This window comes from Eubalaena glacialis, chromosome 13, assembly GCF_028564815.1.
Source record: "Eubalaena glacialis isolate mEubGla1 chromosome 13, mEubGla1.1.hap2.+ XY, whole genome shotgun sequence".
Lineage (NCBI taxonomy): Eukaryota > Metazoa > Chordata > Mammalia > Artiodactyla > Balaenidae > Eubalaena > Eubalaena glacialis.
This window is the reverse complement of record NC_083728.1, coordinates 19,926,902-19,948,036: the sequence shown is the minus strand read 5'-3', so window position 1 is coordinate 19,948,036 and position 21,135 is coordinate 19,926,902. Positions and strand designations below refer to the sequence as shown.

The window sequence follows — 21,135 nt, the reverse complement described above, 5'->3', positions numbered from 1 at the left end:
ACCCATACAGGTTTTTCATTCTAGAATGTGCGCTCAGTATTCTCTGCTAAAAGTTTGGTTGTCTTCTTAAAGTTCTAAATTGCAGAGTCTCATTACTACTTAAGATTATCTGAGTTGGGTGCCTCCAACCTGACACAAGAAAGCATGGTTTGGATGCCCGTATGGGGCATGCATTCACTTAACAAGTATTTATTGATCACCTACATTGTGTCCAATACCAGAGGTATAATAATAAACAAGAGAGCCTATGCTCTTGGGGTCGATAGTCTAGTGGGAGAGGGGATATTGACAGGCAACCAGGACTTAGAATACAGTGCACTCTGTGCTGGGATGGAGAAGCAGAGGAGGCCACAGAGACACAGAGAAGAGGCATCTGATTTGACCAGTGGGGTCAGGGAAGACCTCCTGGAGGAATGACATCTGTGCTGAGATGTCCCATTAGATGTCCCATTAGACAATAAAGGAGGGAAATGGAAAACGGAAGCATCTTCCTGACAGAATGAGCTATGGAAAACTCATGTGCAAAGACGCAGCATGTGCAAAGACCCAGAGGTGAGAGAGGAGGACATGTTCTCATGAGGGGAACATGAGAAGAGCAGGACAAGTCCAAGTGTGGACCCAGCCTGGTTCAACCTGTCTACACCTGCTACCAAGGAAGAGACCAGCAAGTTAGGGGCAGAGCCTAAGGCTTCAGTTGCATCATTCTCGCTTCAGTTACAGGTTTGGAGATTCAGCTTCACCAAGGCTGGAGGGCCAAGGTGGCCCTTGAAGCCCCAAGCTCAGCAGCTCAGAGCTCTCCCAGCCTTCATCACACAAGGAAGGAAGTCCAGCCCTGAGCAGAAACCTTTCCTGTCCCTCTCCTTTGCCCTCCTTACTTCTACCTAGCACAGTGGTCACCAGCAAGAAGGCTGCCATTTCAGGACTGGATCCTGGGGTAGGAGTAGGGGTTGGGGAGGAAGACCCAAACTCCTGCCCAATTCCGTGGGGAAGCTATTTGTCACCAGATGGCCCAAAGAAGAGACAACTGGCTGCATTTCAGTCACCTAGTGTGGGCTGTGTAGACACAGTATAGGTCTGGGCAGGTGCCCAAGAGAGCTTTCTGAGAGAGATTACACCTCTCAACAGCCAAGAGTCCTCTCCTCAAGGAGGTGTGACATGTAGACTCAGAGTTAGGGGAAGGGCAAAGCTGTTTAACAATATTTTATAGTTTACAAACGTTTTGATGTTCATCAAGCATTTATGCTCCAGGCTTCTGCCAGGTACCTTTTTTTTTTTTTTTTTTTTTTGATTTTTACTTTATTTTATTTTTTGACAGTTTCAGTGTGCATTTTATAAAATATTGGCTATATTCTCCATGTTGTACAATATTTATCATGAGGTTGGTTCTTCACAACAGCCCCACAGGTTAGGTAGTATATCCCCATTTATCAGATGAGAATACTGAGGCCCAGGGAGGTGTAAGAAGCTTACTCAGAATCTCCTTCCTAAGTGACCGAAAGAAAATCTGAACCCTGGCCCTGTGCTTCCTCTCACTCTCATCCCCACATTAGCTCATGTAATCATCCCTGGAGCCCTGGTAAGATTGGCAAAATTAATAGGTTCGGCGGAAGAAAGTGAGGCTTGGACGGGTGGCAGAAGGTATCAGAAACATGTGTTTGGGACAGATAAGGTTCGAACAGTCAGCACATTTTCTGAGGCAGCTCCCCCCGACTGCGCACTACCTCCCATAATCTCTTTCTGACATTTTAATGAAAAATAAACGTCCCCCCACCTCCGCCCTGTTCACTAGGCCAGATCAGGCAATTATGCAGTATTTGTGTGGGAGGCTTGGTTCTGAGAGACCAGGTCAGCAGTGAGGAATAATAGCCGTGAGGAAACCCAGCTGGCCCATTGGGGCCTTCCCAGGCCCCCTCAGGCCCCTCTCCCACTGCCCTTTCCACTCTGAAGTCTGCTCACCATGCCCGGAACTGACTGCCCTGTGCCTCCCGGGAAAGGCAAAATCCACCAGCATACCCTTGGCTCCAGCACTAAGAATTTTACATGCTTTCCAACCAAACTCTAACCCAAGGCCATACAGCATAGTGGTTAAGGGCACAAGAACTGGAGAGACACTGACCTTCACCAACGCACTAACTCTGTGAGCTTGGACAAGTGACTCCATCTCTCAGAGCCTTGGTGTTGTCCTCTGTAAAATGGGATGACGGTAGCACCCAGCTCCCAGGGGTAAATGAGATAATCCATGTAAGGAGAGGGTACGAGGGCCAGGTACAGGATAAGAACTCAAAAGACAGTAGTTGTTTGACACTGTTTTTACTTTTTATTGAAGTGTGATGAACATATAAAAAATGCATCTATCGTAAGAGCATAAATCACTGGTTTTCACAAAACGAACACATCCATGAAACCAGCATCCAAGTCCAGAAACAGAAGACACCCACCCTCACCCTTTCTGGTCACTATTGCTCCCCAAGAGTAACCCCTAATCCTACTTCTAACAGCCTGGATCAGTTTTGTTACTCTTATTCAATATGTGCCAGGATCTGGGGTAAGTCTTTTAGATGTTAGTCTTCACAACAGTCCTCTGATGGAGGTATATTCACATTATCCCCATGTGCTCAATGAAGAAATGGAGAAGATTCTAAGGAATCCACAAAAATGCTGGTAGGACTGAGTTTCGCAAGGTCACAACATAAAAGATCAAAATAAAGAAATTAATTCCATTCCTATATACTAGCAACAAACAATTGGTAAGTGAAATTGAAAATACCATTTACAAAATACTGAGACATAGATTTTAAAATCTTGAAATACTTAGGGGTAAGTCTCATAAAATATGTACAAGAACTGTACAGTCAACATTGCAAAGCATTGCTGAGAGAAAATAAAGACAAATAAATGAGAAGATACACTGTCTTCATGGATTAGAAGACTCAGTATTGTTAAAATGTAAATTTATCCCGAGCTGATGTATAATCTGAAAGCAATCCCAATCAAAATCCCAGCAGACTGTTTTTTAAATAGACAAACTGATTCTAAAATTTATGTGAAAATGCAAAGGGCCTAAAAGAGCCAAAATAATTTTGCAGAGAACATTTTGGAGGACATACATGACCTTATTTCAAGACTTACTATGAAGCTACTGTGATCCAGGTAGTGTGGTATCAGAATAAGGATAGAAATCGATCGATGAAACACAACGGAGAGTCCAGAAATAAACCTATGTATATATATATGGTCACTTGATTTTTGACAGATATGCTCAGGTCATCCAATGAGAAAAGGATAATATTTTCCACAAATAATGCTGGAATAACTGGACATGCATAGTGAAAAAGAATAGATAAATAAATAAAAAGAAGAATCTTGGCCCCTGCCTTAAACCACACCTAAAATTAACTTAAAAAACTGATCACAAAGACAAATACTGTATGATATCACTTATATGCGGAATCTAAAGAATACAACAAGCTAGTGAATATAACAAAAACGAAGCAGACTCACAGATATAAAGAACAAACTAGTGGTTACCAGCTGGGAGAGGGAGGGGGGAGGGGTAATATAGGAAAAGGGGGATGGGAGGCACAGACTACTGGGTATAAGATAGACTCAAGGATATATTGTACAACACGGGGAATATAGTCAATATTTTGTAATAACTGTAAGTGGAAAATAGACTTTTAAAATTGTATAAAATTTTTTTAATTTAAAAAATAAATAAAAAGAAAAAACTTTTTAAAAAATGATCACAGACCTAACTGTAAAAGCTAAAACTATAACAGATCTATAAGAAACAAAAGAAAATCTTTGCAACATTGGGATAGGCAAATATTTCTTACATAGGGCCTAAAAAAATTGACCCATTTTAAAAATGATAAATTGGATTTCATCAACATTTAAGATATCTTCTCTTTGAAAGGCACCATTAAGATAACCAAAGAAACTACATGCTGGAAAAAAATATTCATAACACATATGTCTGAAATAGGATTTGTATCCAGATATTTAAAGAACTCTTACAACTCGATAGTAAGGAAACAGCCCCAAATTTTTTAAATGGGCAACACATTTCACAAGAGAAGATATACAAATAATCAATGTGCACATGAAAAGATTATTAGTCTTCAGGGAATACAAGTTAAAAGCAAAATGAGATAATATTAACCAAGTAGAAGTCTAAAGTTCAAAAGACTGACAACACCAAGTATTGACAAAGAGGTAGAGCAGTTGGAACTCTCCCACACTGCTAGTGAGAATGTAAAACAGTCCAGTCGCTTTGGAAAATTCTAGCAGTTTCTTAGAAAGTTAAACATACACTTACCATATAACCCAGCAATCTCACTTCTAGGTAATTACCCAGGAGAAATGACGACAGACGTCCCTACAAACACCTGCGTGTAAACGTTCAGAGCAGCTATATTCATGTCGACCAAAAACTAGAAACAACTCAAATTCCAATCAATGGTGAACAGATACATGAGCTATGGGCTAGTCCATACCATGACATCATACTCAGAAATAAAAACGAACAAAATACTGATCATGCCGCAGCGTGGATAAATCTCAAAAACACTTGCTAAGAAAAATGACCCAGAAGAAACAAGAATAAATACTGTATGATTTTATTTATAAATTCTAGAAAGGATAAATTTAATCTAAAGTGATAGAAAGCAGATCAGTGGCTGTCTGGAGCCAGAGGTGGGAGATCAGTGTGAGTAGTAAGAGGTACAAGGAAACTTTTGGGGTTGATGAAAATGCTCTGGATATTGATAGTGGTGGTGGTCAATGGGTATACTGATTTCTCAAAACTCATTAGACTGGACACTTAAAATGGGTGCATTTTATGATAATTATATGTTAATTGTTACTAACATGATTTTTGTAAATAAGCAAAGGGTGGAAGCTGTTGGTTTTATTATTATTACTCACTATGTCTTAAAAACTATGCTAAGCCCTTTATGTGTATCATCTCATTTAATCCTCTCAACAGCCATCTGATATATAGACACTCACATTACGCCATTTCATAGAGGAGAAAACAGAGGCTCATGAAAGGACGTGGAGTAACATGGCCAAAGTTTTCACGACTAATAAGTAATCCAGGATTAGACCTCGAGTAGTTTCAGTTAGTGAGTGTACTGCCTCCAAAACACAGAGGAAGTCCGCTCTGTACACATAAGTAATTCTCACTCAATTAATGGCTGTAATGGTTCGGGTGCTGCCATTTGCAGAGGTGATAATTAAAGTCCACCCCTGGGAATGTCAAGGTCACAGGCATGTGAGCATGTGGGGCGTCTCTAACTTGAAGGACAGCTCAAGAGTGTTGGGACCCCAGTCAGATGGGACAAATCTCAACACAGACCTCAGCAGAGAACTCAGAAGCTGAGTTGAAGAAAAGGCTCACACATAGATTAAAGCATGGCAGTCGTGAGCATCACAGGACTCCCACACCAGGCCTGGAACCCCAAGTAACAAGAAAAACTCTAAGCAAACCCCACCCAGGGTGGGACTGAGGTTCCAAATGCACTTCCCGTACTGGTCAGCAAGAATCAAGGGTTAGGCAGGGCTTGGCAGGGCGGGATGTGATGTCCTAGTGAGCCTGGGCTGACCAGTGGGGCTGTCCCAACCCCAATCTGAGACAGGTCGCTCCTGGCGGAATGCAAATTTCGCCTGTACATGGCTCCCTCTGACCTCAGATTCTCCTCTTGTTAACATCAGGAAAGTTTATCTTGGGAAATTTCCCCGCTTCTCTGACTCTGCCATTGCAGAGGGTGAGATAACACCCTGTAATCGTGACTTTGGTCCTGAAACAATTATTCATCCATTTCCACTTAAGGTTGGTGGCCCATGCTCACTGGTGACCAACTCTCCCCCTAATCCCTCTCCCCACACTTTTTCTCATGGTTCATTGCCTTCTGGCTTTTGTTGGATGCAATTGCATCAGGCTAAGGGGGAAGGGGGACAGGGGGAGGGCTTTGAGTATTGGGCCCCAGCTCAGGAATTAAGAACTGGATGAGAGGGAGAAGAAATGAAAAGACTTTTTTCTTCAAAGCCTTAGGAACTTCATGAGAGGATCTTCTCAACAGATTACCATTTGTATGGGCAGTACCCAGAGCTGCTGAATCCAGAGGTGTGGACGGCAGTGGTGAGATTTCTGGCCCAGTGGAGGAGATATTTGAAAACCCTCACTTAAATTGTCCCTACATAAGCCACAGGTATGCCCTGTATGTACCCTCAGTCCCTGCCCTCCTCTGGGACTCTAAGTTATGTTGGATCCACAGGAGGAATTACCATGCCATCCTCCAAACGTCACTGAGAAACTGTCATTCAATGGCTGTCATGGTTTCAGAGAATGAGGCTGAAGAACTATACAAAGGACAGATCATCAAGGACCACATTGGGTAGCTGAAGTGCTAGGACAATGAGATGCCATAGAAGGTCACTGACCAGACAGTGTCAGAACTATGCTTTAGAGGAAAAAGCTCCAACAGCCAGAGTGAGGATTGACCAGGATGAGACAGGTATGAGATCATGAGGTGGGTCTGAGGCATCAGCGGTGATGGTGGAGGGCACAAGACAGATTCCTATACTAAGAAGTTTGCAAATTTTTTGGTGTGACTGTCCATCACCTTTTTAACAGCCTCTGGCAATTGGGGGAAATATGACATAATAAGTTCCTGTCTCCAAGGTAGAAATCAGAACGCAAATCATTTCTGGACTCCCTTGTCACAATGCCACAAACACATGACCAGCCTTCATCAATCAGATGCTCCAGTTGGGAAGTGGCCAGTGTGATGATGGACTCTGCTTGGAGCTCACTTGCAGTTTTGCCGGCATAGGAAACAACAAAGGCATTCAGGTTTCAGGGCAGCATGGTTACCCAGTCAAACTGCCAGCTCAGAAGCAACATCGGGGCTGGTAAGAGCAGTGGTTTGTAATAAAGCTGGATTTCTGGTGTCTAGCATTCAGAGGCAGCTTCAATGATGGCAGTTTCACCATTGAGCCAGATTTGCAAAGTTTTGGATGTTCTTAGAAGCTTGTCCTCAAGCCAGTTTCTCCATCTTGCCCACCATTTCTGGGAGCTTCTCAATATATTTTCTTCCTAGTTATGTATTCTGCCATTTGCAACTAAGAAGCGGAGACAATTCTTAGACATTTAGGAGTAATATTAAGAGGATTTAGTGAGCTAGTGGCCCAACAAATTGTACAGTGACTGACACATAGTAGACACTCAGTAAATACTTGAAGTTCTTATTGAGTAAATAGAGAAAAGGAAGGAAGGGAGGGAGGGAGGGAGGGAGGGAGGAGGGATAAACAGTGTGTATGTAGTACAAGAAAGGAAAGAGTGTAGGATGACCCACAGATTTCTTTTTTTTTTAACATCTTTACTGGAGTATAATTGCTTTACATTGCTGTGTTAGTTTCTGCTGTATAACAAAGTGAATCAGCTATATGTACACATATATCTCCATATCCCCTCCCTCTTGCATCTCCCTCCCTCCCACCCTCCCTATCCCACCCCTCTAGGTGGTCACAAAGCACTGAGCTGATCTCCCTGTGCTATGCGGCTGCTTCCCACTAGCTAGCTATTTTACATTTGGTAGTGTATATATGTCCATGCCACTCTCTCACTTTGTCCCGTCTTCCTCTTCCCCCTCCCCGTGTCCTCAAGTCCATTCTCTATGTCTGCGTCTTCATTCCTGTCCTGCCCCTAGGTTCTTCAGAACCTTTTTTTTTTTTTCTTTTAGATTCCATATATATGTGTTAGCATACGGTATTTGTTTTTCTCTTTCTGACTTACTTCACTCTGTATGACAGTCTCTAGGTCAATCCACCTCACTACAAATAACTTAATTTCGTTTCTTTTTATGGCTGAGTAATATTCCATTGTATATATGTGCCACGTCTTCTCTATCCATTCATCTGTCGATGCACACTTAGGTTGCTTCCATGTCCTGGCTATTGTAAATAGAGCTGCAATGAACACTGTGGTACATGACTCTTTTTGAATTATGGTTTTCTCAGGGTGTATGCCCAGTAGTGGGATTGCTGGGTCATATGGTAGCTCTATTTTTAGTTTTTTAAGGAACCTCCATACTGTTCTCCATAGTGGCTATAACAATTTACATTCCCACCAAGAGTGCAAGAGGGTTCCCTTTTCTCCACACCCTCTCCAGCATTTATTGTTTGTAGATTTCTTGATGATGGCCATTCTGACCGGTGTGAGATGATATCTCACTGTAGTTTTGATTTGCATTTCTCTAATGATTAATGATGTTGCGCATCCTTTCACGTGTTTGTTGGCAATCTGTATATCTTCTTTGGAGAAATGCCTATTTAGGTCTTCTGCCCATTCTTGGATTGGGTTGTTTGTTTCTCTGATATTGAGCTGCATGAGCTGCTTGTAAATTTTGGAGATTAATCCTCTGTCAGTTGCTTCATTTGCAAATATTTTCTCCCATTCTGAGGGTTGTCTTTTCGTCTTGGTTATGTTTTCCTTTATTATGCAAAAGCTTTTAAGTTGCATTAGGTCCCATTTCTTTATTTTTGTTTTTATTTCCATTTCTCTAGGAGGTGGGTCAAACAGGATCTTGCTGTGATTTATGTCATAGAGTGTTCTTCCTATGTTTTCATCTAAGAGTTTGATAGTGTCTGGCCTTACATTTAGGTCTTTAATCCATTTTGAGTTTATTTTTATGTATGGTGTTAGGATCCACAGATTTCTGACTCAGACAGCTTTGTGGATGGCAATGCCATCATTGAGACATGGGAGAGAGAAGATGGTAGGGGTTTAAAGAGAAGACGGTGAGTCAAGTTTGGGAGCGTTGGGTTGAGTTTCCCCTGGAACAATCCAACTACTGATTTTCAGCAGCTAGTCGGATATTTAGATTCAGAGTTCAAGAAGAAGCTCAGGGCAGCAGATAATGATTTGGGGATGATCAGGACACAGTGACGAGTATTGCAAGTGGAAGAAACAACCTACTGAAAAGAGGAAAGAGCAAAAGATGGAATCCTGAAGGGTACCAGCGTCTATAGATGACTTGAGGAAGAGTTGCTCACAAAAGAGACTGAGAAAAACCGCCACAAGTTCAAAGAAAACCAGAACCTGTTCTTTAGAGCTGAGCCTTGTGGACCGAGATGCAATCAAAGACCAGCCAGCTGTGGAAAAACCCAGGCAAAAACAAGAAATCTTTCTGCTTCTGCTTCTACAGTGTTTGTGCCAAAACACCTTCCCAACCTCCTTGCTGTCAACAGTCATAGACAATTGACCTATGGACCCGCTCACTTCTGGCGTGGGCTAAACAATGTGCAAGGCCATTTACATTTGTTGTCTGTTTAATCCTCTCAGTTACACTGTGAGTGAATTGCTATATTTACCCCATTCATCTGATGAAGAAACTGAGATTCAAAGAAGTAAGGTCATGTGCCCAACTTCCCACGGGGCTGGTTATGAGAATTTGTTCAGCAAGAGATTCTGAGACTCTGAACAAGGGTGGAGAAAGGAAGCATCAAAAAGAGCAGTCAGTTTGCTTTATAAGAAACCGAGGCCCAGAACTGTTACTTGCCTGAGGTCACATGGCTAGTGACTGGATCTAATCTCTGGGTAGCTGCCTTCAGAAACCAATGGTGATAATGATGACGATGATGATGATGGTGATGATGACTGTATTAATAATAATAATAACAATAATTGCTGCTACATTTACAAGGCAACTATTATGTCCCCAAACCAGTGTTTCATGCTTTATCTCACTTCATCTTCATGACAACCCTATGAGGTAGGGGTTATCATGAACCCCCTTTGACTGTGGGTGTAAAGGGGCTCAAAGTGCCACCATAAGCAGTGATAATCCTTCGACTAGGGCTTGGGGCTGGAAGTGAACATGTAGGATGGGACAGAGGGACGGGCTGCCCAGCACAGCGGATGCTGGTTCCTCAGACCCAGAAGCAGCCTCAGGAAACAGACAGCCCAGCCCCAGTAAGGAAGACATTCTGCCCAGACAAACCGCAGAAGCATCTGGGTCACTGCTGTCTCCTGCCCTCTGTGAGCTTGTAGCAGCTTGTGCAGACCTCGGGGATGAGATGAGCAAGGCTGAGCCCTCCTGCCCCGAGTGCTGGCGGGGACACTGTCCTGTGTGCCATGGGGCTCATTCCTCCAGGTATGCCCAGACCCAAGACCTTGAAATGAGCCGGCCGTGAGTCTCCAGGTTGGGGCGGTGGGCAGAAAAGGAGCCCCAAATGGCAGACCCTGGAGGGGATTTCAACACCACCATGGGGGTTCTGTCCTTAGGCTTTTCTTAGTCTTTCTTCCAGAACTAGGACCACCTGGGCAGTTTATTATATCTGAAACAATATTTCAGTATTCCTAGCAAAGGTACTTGACTTGGTGAGGATCCTCAGTGCCCAGTGAGGTGCCAGCTATATAGTAAAGATAAATATTGATTGATCGCTTACTATGTGATAAGCAAGGTGCCATGAACCTGACTTCATTATGTCCTTTAATGTTCACTACAACCCTATGAAACCAGCTCTGTTATTATCTCCATTTTACAGATGAGGAAACCGAGGCTCCAACAGGTGAAGTGACTTACTCAAGGTCACATAATTAAAATGTGGCAGAACTAGGATTTGACTGGAGTTCATGCTCATAACTTTCCCACTACAATGCCTTGTTGGACAAATGAGTGAATACGTGTATGTGTATTCATGTGTGTGTGTGTGTGTGTGTGTGTGTGTAAAGGTGACCTAATTTGGTGGAGACATTTGAGAATCTTGGGCTTTCAGCTTAATTTTGCTGTATGAAGGCTGTGTGACCTTGGTGAAGGAACTTCACGTCTCTGAGCCTCAATTTTCTCATCACTTTTTCCAAATATACAGTTATGGGAAGAGGAAGACAAAAAGTGACTCTGAAATAACAGATATGAATGCAATAAAAATACAACATGTGTGAGTGTATGTACAGACACGTATGTGTGTGTATATCTGTGAATGTGGCAGTTTCCTAGGCAGGGTTGTGAATGTGTGTGCACATGAGTCAGAACTCATGTGTGCTTCCTCTCTGGCCCTGGTTATACACTAGGGGTACAGGAAAGGTATCCAGAGCTCACTCATCATACCTGTCTGCCTACCACCCTTATAAACCTTTCTTTCCTAGAAGATGGCAGCTGCCTCCCAGCTGCTGAAGTCTGGGCTATGACATGAGTGGGAGCTAAAGGCTGCTTCCAAACCAAAGCCACCACCTGCATGTGTGCTCAGCCCCATGCCCTGCCCACTTGCCTCCTCTTAGGCCAAAGCTATTCCCTGGGAGATCTCCCTTGACCTGGGTAAGTGGGCCAGTTCTGACCTCCTGAAGAAAAGGGAACCTCAGACAATGTGGAGGGGTTGGAGGAAGAGGGGACCTGCTCCAGGTCTCAATACCTGCTCTTACTCTCTCAGTATCCTAAGTAAATGCACCCTCCGCGAAGATGGGGACCTGGGCTTGTCCACACAGAGTCGATGTTCCATAAATATATGTTAAAGACCTCAACTAAGTTTCTGTGAACCTCAAGAATTTTGGCTTAGGCAAGTAGCAGCTTCTATGTAATCATCAGTGATTCCATTTTAATAAAGTCCAGTGATCAGCAAAAATTTTTTTAAAAAAGGGTCACTTTGGTAAGCCACATTTTACGGATAAGAGAACTGAAAAAGTTAAGTAACTTACACAAGGTCACACAACATGTAAGGAACCAAGACAACATTCTGACTCAGTCTATCCAACACCAAAGCCTGTGCTTGTTCCACTGTGCCCAAAAAGGTATCAATCTTAGGGCACCAGGTCAAGTCAAAGGTGAGAGAGCTGGAGTTTCCCAACCCACCCTGACAAGGCGCCTTAGCCAGGGAGACTGGGCAAGAGGGGCTGAGACCATGGCCAGGGATGGTAACTACTCAGAGATGAGCTTAGCAATACTCTGAGGGGCACAGTCCTGCCTGCATCCTCAGTTTTCTCATCTGTAAACTGGTCTAGCACACCACATCTCTCACAGCTGGCAGAGACGGGAGGAGTGTTCCAGGTGGAACACTACAAGATATGGCCAGAGTATGGGGTGTGTGTTAGGGGGTGGGGGAGTGTGACAAGGTTGGAGATGAAAGTCTGTCGAACAGCAGGTGGCAAAGCTGGATAGGAAGGTAGGACCAGATCCTGAGGGTCTGGGGAAGCCTTCTGTTTAGTTTCCCAAACTAGGTGGCTTAAAACAACAGAAACTTATTCTCTCCCAGTTCTAGAGGCCAGAAATCCAAAACCAGTTTCACTGGGCTAATACCAAGGTGTCAGCAGGGCTGCCCTTCCTGTAGGGGCTCCAGAGGAGAATCTGCTCCTTGCCTCTTCCAGCTTCTCGTGGCTACTGGCATTCCTTGGTTTCAGCCGCATCCCTCCAATGTCTGCCTCCATGGTCACATTGCTTCTCCTCTTTCATCTGTGTCCTTTTCTTCTGTTGGTGTCTAAAATCTCCCTCTTATAAGAAAGATGTTTAAAAAATAAATAAATAAATACAATGATATCATGGAGATAAGTAATTAAAAAAAAAAAAAAGAACATATATGATCGTATATAGAGCCCATTAGGATAATCCAGGATAACCTCTCCATCTCAAGATCCTTAACTTAATCACATCTACAAAGACTCTTTTGAAAGAAAAAGTTGGTGGGGAGGTGACATTTACAGGTTTCAAGGACTAGGACTTGATATCTTTGGGAAACATTTAAATAAGTTTATATTTTATCATGGTGGCAATAGGGGAAATTGGAAGCTTTCAGGTGGCAGAGTGCCATGATGAGATTTCTTTGCAAACGTAAATGTGGATTTCTCTCCTATATCCTGTGGGAAGTCCAACTCCATGCACAAGATTTCTGAAAAGTCCCAGAGACTTACAATCTTTGGTCACTTCTGGCTCCCTAGTCCCCTGGATTCACTTTCTCAGTTGTATGATCCCCTACACTCCTACTCAAATGTGGAGTTAAATCTTTCTTCCTGATCTTCACACACACACAGAAACACTCACTGATACAAAACAGTAATGTGTGCTAATGACTTTACTGAAGATTTTCAGTGTCAGAGGGAGTTTATAACACACAATGCAAACAATTTTAAATTAAGTGTTAAATATTGGGTTGGCCAAAAAGTTCGTTCGGGTTTTTCCATAAGATGTTACCCAAAAACCCGAACGAACCTTTTGGCCAACCCAGTACCTTGTTCTTATATGTCCTTGAGCCACTCTGGCCACCAGGTCTCTTATTGGCCACCTTTTTCTCAGACCTTCCCTTTAACTTCCTGCCACTTGCCCAGTCCTGTATCTCTCCACTCTTTTTTTTTTTAACCACTTCTCTTTTCCCTGCTATATCCCATCTCCAAATTTCTGTAACATCTAAGGCTGAGCAGTTAAGATATGTCTTATCCACATATCCAGGTGAAGTATTATTCTTCTATGCAAGGGTAACTCCACCCACAAAAAGATCTCTAATACCTGCAGTTAAAATAAGAATTTTTCATTCCACTGCTCATATGCATGAAAGCATATTATAGGTAAATATATTTAGAGGGACATCACATATGTAAATAGACACACATACACACACACACACATGGTCCAAAAGTCACAGCTCAGTTCCAACTTGAAAGAAGGATGTTCTAATGTCATCACTACAACCAACTACCTGTCTGGTTTCAGCTGTGGTTGGCAGCAAGTAATTACCATTCACCAGGATGGCCATGCCCAGGGTTTCACCATGGATCCCAACAGACTTCTTCACAGCAGAAGCCTCGGCTTTGGTGTAATTACCTATGCCCTGCACACCAGTTGCCTTGGTGTGATGTCAGCTCCTCCACAGTGTTTATTTTAATTAAAAGAGGAATTGCAGGTCTTAAGTGCTTATAATTACAGCCTGTGCGCTAAATTGACTGAGGCCCGTAATTAACCTGAAACATGTCTACCTGGATGGAGATGGAAGTTTGGACTTGAATGGTACAAGGCTTTGCATTGATTCTGAAAAGAGAACAAGGGAAGAGCTGGCAGAGACTAGGATAGGGCAGTTCTCCTCCAAAAACAACCACATGGTGGCCTGTACACGCTAGACCACATAGTGGGCTCAATTTCATTTCATTTCTAAAGAGACCTATTAGCACAGGACACATTCAACAAAAGTGTATTGATTACACCTGAAAATCAATTAATGGAGTACACTGTAGCAATAGAATAAAAAAAAAAACTCACACGATCATCTGAATAGATGCAGAAAAAACATCTGACAAAATTCAGCATGGTTTCCAGATAAAAACACTCAGCAAACTAAGAATAGAAGGGAACTTCCTCAACCTGATAAGGGGCATCTATGAAAAACCCACAGCTAACATCATACTTAGTGATGAAAACCTGGATGCTTCCCCCCTAAGTTCAGGAACAAAACAAGGATGTCCACTCTCACCACTTCTATTCAACATTGTACTGGAAGTTCCAGCCAGAGCAATTAGGAAAGAAAAAGAAATAAAAACATGGAGATTAGAAAGGAAAAAGTAAAACAACTCTCTTCTTTGGTGACATGATCCTCAGGAATCCACTTAAAAAACTATTAGAATTAATAAATTAATTCAGCAAGGTTGCAGAACACAAGATCAATATACAAAAATCAATTGTATTTCTATACACTTACAATGAACAACCCAAAAATAAAATTAAGAATATTCAATTCACAATAACATCAAAAAGACTAAAACACTTAAGAATAAATTTAACAAAAGACATGCAAACTTATACTCTGAAAACTATAAAACATTGCTGAAAAAAATGAAAGAAGACCTATGAAATTGGAAAAACATCCCATGTTCATGGATTAAAAGACTTAATATTGTCTTAAGATGGCAATATTCCCCAATTTGATCCACAAATTCAAAGCAATTCCTATAGAATTCCAGTTGGCTTCTTTAGAAACTGACAAACTGATTCAAAAGTCCATATGTAATTGCAACATGCTCAGAATAGCCAAAAAAAATTTTAAAGAAAATATTGGTGGACTCACATTTCCCAATTTCAAAACTTACTACAAAGCAACAATAATCAAGGCAGTGTAGTACTAGCATAGGATAGACATATAAACCAATGAAATAGAATTCTAATTTTACTGAGAATCCAAAAACAAATCCATGTGTCTATGGTCAACTGATTTCTGACAAGTGTACCAAGACCATTCAATGAGGAAAAATAGTCTTTTCAACAAGGGATACTGAGAGAACTGCATAGTTACAAGCAAAAGAATGAAGTTGGACCCTTACCTCATAATGCATACAAAAATTAACTCAAAATAAATCAAAGGCTTAAATATAAGTACTAAAACTGATAAAAACCAGGAGAAAATATAGTGCTCTATATTCATTACCTTGAACTTGGCAATGGAATCTTAGAAATGACACCAGAAGCACAAGCAACAAAAGAAAAAATACATAAATTGGACTTCATGGAAATTAGAAAATTTCGTGCTTCAGAAGACACTGTCAAGAAAGTGGAAAGAAGGGGCTTCCCTGGTGGTACAGTTGTTTAGAATCCGCCTGCCAATGCAGGGGACACAGGTTCGAGGCCTGGTCCAGGAAGATCCCACATGCCATGGAGCAACTAAGCCCTAAGCCCATGTGCCGCAACTACTGAAGCCCACGTGCCTAGAGCCCATGCTCCGTCAACAAGAGAAGCGACCACAATGAGAAGCCCATGCACCGCAACAAAGATCCAATGCAGCCAAAACTAAATAAATAAATTTATTAAAAAAAAAAAAAAAAGTAAGTGGAAAGACAACCCACAGAATGGGAGCAAATATTTCCAAATCATATTATCTGATAAGGGACTTGTACTAGAACATAAAAGAACCCTTACAACCCAATAAAAAAATACAAATAACACAACTGAAAAATGAGCAAAATTATCTGTATAGGCCTTTCTCCAAAAAAAGATACATAAATATGGCCAGTAAGCATATGAAAATATGCTCAATATCATTAATCATCAGGGAAATGCAAATAAAAACCGCGATGAGGTATCACTTCACGCCTACTAGAATAACCTAGATATCAACAAAAGTCAGAAAATAAACCATCAGTGTTAAAGCTGTGGAGAAACTGGGATTTAAATTGGGACTTTCATACACTGCTGGTGGGAATGTAAAATGGTGCAATCACTTTGGAAAACAACTTAAAATTTCCGCAAAAACTTAGACAGTTACCATATGACCCAGCAATTCAACACCTAGGTATATAAGTCAAGAGAACTGAATACATATTCCCATGCAAAAACAAAAAAACTTTACACAAATATTTATAGCAGAATTATTCATAATAATCAAAAGGTGGCAACAACCCAAATATCCATCAATGAGTGATGGATAAACAAAATGTAGTATATCCATACAATGGAATCTTATTCAGCGATAATAAAGAATGAAATACTGATATATGCTACAACATGAAGGCGCTTTGAAAACATTATGGTTAAGTGAAAGAAGCCAGTCACAAAAGACCACATATTATATCAGTCCGTTTATAGATAATAGCTAGAATAGGCAAATCTATAGAGACAGAAAGTAGATTAGCGGTTGTTCAGGGTTGGGGGAGGTGGGGGATAAGTAAGTGACAGTTAAAGGGTGCAGGCTTCCTTTTTAAGGTGATAAAAATATTCTAAAATTGACTGTGATGGTGGCTGCACATATCTGTGAATATATGAATATTTTTTAAATTGCATGGTATGTGAATTATACCTCATAAAGTTCTTTTTAAAAGTATATTGAATACCTACTATGTGCCAGGCTATACCAAGTGCCAAAATATAAGCTAGTTCAAATCTGTGACCTGAGTGTCTCTTTTGTTTATTTTTCTTCAATTTTTAGAAAATTAGGGAAAAAACCCAGAAATCATCCATAATCATACCATCTAGTGACAGCTAATATTTATATGTTCATACATTTTCTCTCTTTTACATGCAGAAATATTTTAATGTATTAAGTACCATTTCAACCATCTTAGAGATATTTACATAACAGACTCTAATGTGCTTACCAACCAACTTAAGGAATAAATGCTATCGATAAAACACCAACAACATGCATGCTCACCACAGAATCACCCTTAAGAGCAAAACAAGGAAAACACAAATTTAACAAAACTATCTCAAAAAGCCTTTTCTATGTTTGTGAATGTAAAAAAAAAAAATTGTATCTTTCATTTTTTATGTAAATTTTTCAGTAATAACGATATTTTTGCAACTATATTGTCTTTTTTAGAGAATATTTATTTGTAACAGACTATTTTTAGAGCGGTTTTAGATCACAGCAAAATTGAGCAGAATACTGTCTTTACTATCCTGACGACATTTAGGATTGTCGGTCTTTTTAATTTAGACCTTCTGAAGGATGTATAGGGGTATCATATTGTGGTTTTCATTCGAATTTCCCTGGTGACTATGATATTCAGCACCTTGATATTCAGCACCTAATGATATTCAGCACCTTCAACCACTTTAGCAAGTTATTTGTGCAAATCTTGTGATCATTTTTCTTTAGGTTTTTCCTTGTTTTCCCATATTGATTTGAAAGACTTTTGTATCTATTATGGATAGTAACACTTTCTCGCATATTTATTGCAAGTGTTTTTCCAATTTTGACATTTTTCTTTTTCTGTTGCTTATAATATTTTTGAAGACATAGAAATTCTCTTTTTTAAATGGCCAAATACAGTTTTCTTATCCTTTGGATTTCCTCATTGCTCTTGGGCTAAGAATGTCTTTTGCCATCTGAAAATCACCATCTAAAAACATTATTCTAGTTTTAATACAGGCAATCCTAACTTTTCACAAAGCTGTGTTAAGTAAAATTTACATATTTTATAACCATCCAAAGCAAGAATTGCCTGCGTTAAAAAAAATTAACTCTTTAATCCACCCACAATTTAATTTGAGAGATGATGTGAGCTGAAGTTCTAACTTGATTTCATTACAACATTTATTGAAAAATTCATCCCTCTCCAAATAATTAACATTTCTTTTATCTTCTGTTAAGCTCGTCGGTATCCTATTATGTAATTCAATACTATCCCTTCTATTTCATGGAATTGTATTTTAGTTGTTGCATAATGCCATATTGTTTCAACTACTATACATATAAAATACGTTAATAATTAATGATATTATTACTTCTGTTTTCTTGCCAGGGGAGAGGGTGTTTGTTTTGCCTGATGTAATTCAGAATCACTTTGAAAATCAAAATTCCAAATGATGTTAAATGTATGAATTAATGGGAAGACTAACTAACATCTTTGCAAAGTAATCTTTCCAACTAGGTAGATGATTGTCTTCCATGTATTCTTTTATTTCATATTTCTCAGTTAAAGTTTGCAGATTTGGATTTTAATTTTTTCCAGCATTTTATAAAACATTTCAAGTACACAAAAAACTTGAAAGAACTTTATAGTGAACACTTGTATAGTCTCTACCATTAACACTTTTCTTGCCTTATCACATCCCTGTCCATCTATCCATCCATCAATCCATTTTGATTGTTTTGATGCACTTCAAATTAAATTGCATACATCAGTACCTATCCCCCTAAGTATTTCAGAATGTATATCATAAACTAGAGTTCAATATTTGTTTACAGGGTTTTTTTATGGAGTAAAATTTACATATAATGAAAGGCACAAATCTTAACCATACATTTGCTGAGTTTTGACAAACACATACATCTATGTACTCAAACCTCTATCAAGATATTAACATTACATCATCCCAGAAAATTCCCTCGTGCCCTTCCCTGTCAATGCCCATCTCCCTGCAGAGTCAATCACTGTTATGATTTTTTTCCACCATACATTAGCTTTGTCTTTTTTAGAATTACATACAAATGAAATCATACAGTATTTACTTGTGTGTATGGCTTCTTTCACAGGACAAAATATTTTGAGATACATCCACATTTGTCCCTCTTTATTGCTGAGTAGTATTCCATTAACTGAATATACCATAATTTGTTTATCCATTCTCCTACTGATGGAACCTTGGCTGTTTCCAATTTTTGACTATTTTTAATGATGCTGTTAGGAACATTCTTGTACAAACTTTTCATGGACACATATTCTCCATTTCCTTGGATAATTACCTGGGAGTATACTTGCTGGGTCACAGGGTATATATGTGTTTAGATTTATGAAAAACTGTCAGGTTTTCCCAAACTCCCACCAACAGTGTATGAGAATTGCAGTTGTTCCACATTCCTGACGATATTTAAGATTGTCGGTCTTTTTAATTTAGACCTTCTGAAGGTTGTATAGGGGTATCATATTGTGGTTTTCATTTGAATTTCCCTGATGACTAATGATATTCAGCACCTTGCCTATTTTCATCGCCATGTGTGTATCTTCTTTTGAGAAATGCCTACCCAATTGTTTTGTCCATTTTATTGGGTTTTATTCTTTTATTATTGAATAGTAGGAGTTCTTTGAAATCTTGGATACCAGTTCTTTTTCTTTTCTTTTTATCTGTTTTCTTAATATTTTCCCTCAGCTTGCAGATTGCCTACTTGTTTTTTTAACAGTGTCTGTTTATAAGCAGAAATTTTCAAACTTTGATAAAATCTAACTTATCAGTTTTTCGTTTATGAGTCTTAAGAAACTTTGCCTATCTCTAAGTCATGAAGATACTCTTCTATGTTTTCTACTGAAAGCTTTCTGGTTTTGTATATTATATGAAGTCTAAATTTAGTCCTTTTCTTTTCCATATGAATAACCAGCTATTCCAGCATCATTAGTTGGAAGACTTTCCTTTCTGCACTGAATTGCCTTGGTGCCTCTGTGAAAATTAGTTGACCAGTTGAGTCTGCTTCTAAGCTCTGTGTTCTGTTCCACTGATCAATTTGTCCATCTTTATGCCAATACCACACTCCTGATTACCATAGTTTAAAAATGAGTCTTGAAGTCAGATAATCTAAATCTTCCAATTTTGCTCTTCTTTATCAAGGTAGCTTTTTATATTCTTGGTGTTTTGCATTTCTATATAAATATTAATTTCTGCAAAAGACTTTCTGGAATTTCTGCTGTGATTGTGCTGAATCTGTTCGTCAATTTGGGAAGAATTAACATCTTAACAACATCGACCCTTCCTATCCATAAATTCCCGCTAATTTTGTTCTTTTTTAATTACTCTCAGCAATGTTTTAGAGTTTTCAGTGTAGGTAAAGGTCTTGCACATGTTCTGTTCGATTTAATCCTCGGTAATTTTCTGTTTGTTTTTGATGCTCTGAAAAGAGATTTTTAAATTTCACCAAATATTTGTTGTTGGTATATCAACAATAAAATTGATTTTTGTATATTAACCTTGAATTCTGTGAGTTTGCTAAACTTGCTTATTAGTTCTAGTAGTTGTTTGGTAAATTTCCTAGGATTCTCCACATAGTCATGACACCTGAAAGTAGATATAATTTTATCTTCTTTTCATATCTGCCTGCAATTTAGGAATGGCAAGACAGGACATCTTTGCCTTATTCCCAATCTTAGTGAGAAAGTGTTCAATATTTCACCTGTAAGTATGATTTTTGCTACAGTTTGTTAATAAATAGCCTTTATCAGATTGAGAAATTTACCTTTTATTCCTAGATTGCTCAATTTTTATCATGGATAGATTTCATCTTTGTCACATGCCTTTTCTCCTTGGTGTATTTTTCTTCTTAATTCTGTAAGTGTGGTGGATTACACTGTTGGAATTTCAAATGTTAAACCAACTTTGCATTTCTGGAATAAACCCTACTTGGCCCTGATGTGTTAACCTTTTTATACAGTGCTAGATTTGATTTGCTAATATTTTGTTAAGGATTTTTGAACCTATGTTATGTGGATTTTAGTCAATAATTCTATTTTTCTCTCTCTTTCTCTTTTTAGAATGTCTGTCAGATTTTCGTATGATGATTTCATAAATGACTATCACAAAAGGAATTTGGAAGCATTTCCTCCTCTATTTTCTAAAAGAGGTAATGTCAGATTAGTTTTATTCCATCCTTAAATACTGAAATAATTCACCAGTGAAAATATGTAAGCCTGGAATTTTCTTTGAGGGAAGTTTTTTTTAACTTCTTTAGCCCTAC

General features: G+C 39.5%; 1 long non-coding RNA gene across 7 annotated transcripts in view; it reads right to left on the bottom strand.

The window, feature by feature from the left end:
• The window catches only part of LOC133103924 (uncharacterized), a 109,053-nt gene that overhangs the window by 23,896 nt on the left and 64,022 nt on the right, over positions 1–21,135 (bottom strand). For 2 of the 7 annotated variants that reach the window (XR_009703423.1, XR_009703425.1), the window contains one exon: positions 12,297–12,487. The exons of 4 other annotated variants lie outside the window; for them this stretch is intronic. This is a non-coding gene — a long non-coding RNA (uncharacterized LOC133103924). Of the gene's footprint in view, positions 1–12,296; positions 12,488–13,686; positions 13,773–21,135 lie in introns of those variants that run through there. One more of the 7 variants, XR_009703427.1, reaches the window with a different exon arrangement.